A 2,474-nucleotide genomic window follows, 5' to 3' on the forward strand; every position below is an offset into this window, starting at 1 on the left:
GAAATCGGCCTATGTTTTCATGAAACGAGTATGGTTTTCAGCTTTTTTAAACCTCTAGGTGACTGAGATGTGTAAGAAAGATGATTTCTGGCTGCTGAGGAAGATGGCCAACGGAATGCAGAAGGAGAGAGTTCTGCAGTACATTTTAATTTCTGCAGCAAACTAGGAAGACGTTCATAAATTCTGCAACATCTCAGGGGATAAAGAAGACAAACGTGGAAAATTCGTACATTTGGCTTAAATCCACTAAATCATTATTATTGTTTTATTTTATAAGCCATTACGATGCCAAATGGGTTTTGTACTTTTTGAAAAATTGCGTTTCTGTTTTTTGGATTAGCTTAGGTCATTAGTATTCAAACTCATTATCTCCTGGAACTTTTCCTTACTTTCCATTTATTACTGCTCCTCTGAGCATAATGGAGCTGTTTGGGCTGAGCAGGGTCCCAAACTCATTCTGCTCTAACACGTTATTTGTGTGTATAATCTAACCATAAATTACTAGGCAGAGACAGAAATTGCAGAGCTAGGGCTTCACACTCCCTTGTGCTAAATCCATCAGGACGAACAGATTGTAAACTGCCCATTGCAAATATGATACGCAGCAATTTAGCGTCACGTTAATACTTCATAAGCTCCATCCCTTCCATTTATATAGCTTTTCCCTCCTGAAGCTTTCTGAAATTGCTTCTCCAGCCATCACACTGCATGATGCAGTTCAGATTTAATAGGAATAGTTGCGAACATTAGCTTCAGAATCATTTGAGCCCATACAGGCTTTTTTTTTTTTTTTTTAAAGTTTAATTGTACAAAACTGTAGCATTTGTTTCTATTTTTTGTTACCATCTTGTGAAAAAAAAAAAGTCAAAGAAAAACACTGACTTTCTTGATCTAGGGGCTTTTGAGGCTTCATTACTTATCTATGGTAATAACTTAAAGCTTCTCAGAAATGGATTTTTTAATGCAGTCTATAAAATAAACCTTTTTTCCCCCCTTTCTGTGGAACCACTGCCTACAGATGGAAGGGAAATACCTATCAAAAGTCACTGTAGAATTGCTAAGGCCATTTGAGTCAGTCTTTAAATGCTTCAGATGATGGCACTATCTATCACTCTTCCCCTTCAGTAATCCTGGGATTTTGGTGGTAGAGATAGCCCTGCTCCTTGTGACCCCAATTTAATTTCCTTTCTCCTGTAATTTATTTCTTCTCTTTTTTTTTTTTCTCTCATTTTTTTCTTTTATTTTCTTTTTTTTTGCCTATGGCCTCGCCTTTTTTTTTTTTTTCCTCCTTGGAGGGAGAAACTGGGACTTTATTACCCACAGTTACTCAACAGCTTTTTAAGTGTTTTACAACCTTGAAAGCTTACATCTCCTGAGTTACCACTCAGTGAGACACCAAGAACAAGAAAAACCTTTAAATCTCTCTCTTGAGCAGAGCTTACCTTGTTTTGCAGGTAGGATCCAAGCTGTAGGAAAGCAGGGACTCTTCTCTCAGTCTCTCACAGGACACATGCCCCAGCCACAGGCAGGTTGGCTCTCTGTTGAGCTCACCCCAGTTTACTGATGCCTCACTTCCAAACCACATACTGTCATGTAGGTGTAGCCTCATGAGTGCCAAGGTGGATAATCAGCTCACTTAAGCTACTGGCAGTGCTCCTCCTAATACAGCTGAGGAGGCTGTTGGCCACACCCAACTTGCTATCCACCAAGGCTTCTTCACCACTGTTAGAGAGCTGCTTCCCAGTCAGCCTGCTGGAGTGGTGAGACAATTCTTCCATGTCACCCATGAAGAAGCATGATTTGAGTGTGCACGTATACAAGTTAGCTTGATTTCCTCTCCTGGATGGGAAGGTCATGCTGTTAAAGTCTTCTTTTTATGAGGGTCTTTCTGGTCATTATTCTTTTTCACTTCTGCATTTGAAAAGATAAAGCTTTTCTAGGTTTTGAGAGTGTTGTGGGAATGAATGTTTTTGCCGTGGAGGTAATCTGTGTATGGCATGGAAACAGCCAGGAGAAACTGTAACCAAACTCATTCCTTGGCTATGAGGAAGGGTCTGCGTTGTTCAGGGCAACCTGGTCCCTGCTGGTGATGGAGCTGGCACAGGCATGGGCCAGGCTGCTGGGCAGGGGTAAGATGTTCCCTTGAAGGAATCACTCCTTTGACTGTTTTCTAAACCTGTTCACTTCCACTGCAAGTAGGAGGGGGCTAAAAAGCAACTGATCTGTTTAGTGGCTTCTTTCCTTAGTCCTCTTAACCCCCTGTCTTCATCTCGGGTTTTTTGGAAACTGAACATGTGCAGAGAGGAAGGAAGTCCTGGTGCAGCCTCTCAAGCACAAGGTGAGGGATAGGAGGAAGAACCTCAGAAGCTGATGGGGGAAGGAGGTGTGGAGGTGGGGTGGAGCTGGATGAACAAAAATGGCGGTAAGGCAGAGCTGATGGCATACAGGAATGTGTGAAATAGTCATGGAGTGAG

The sequence above is a fragment of the Gallus gallus genome, chromosome 4 (assembly GCF_016699485.2).
Source record: "Gallus gallus isolate bGalGal1 chromosome 4, bGalGal1.mat.broiler.GRCg7b, whole genome shotgun sequence".
NCBI classification, from domain to species: domain Eukaryota; kingdom Metazoa; phylum Chordata; class Aves; order Galliformes; family Phasianidae; genus Gallus; species Gallus gallus.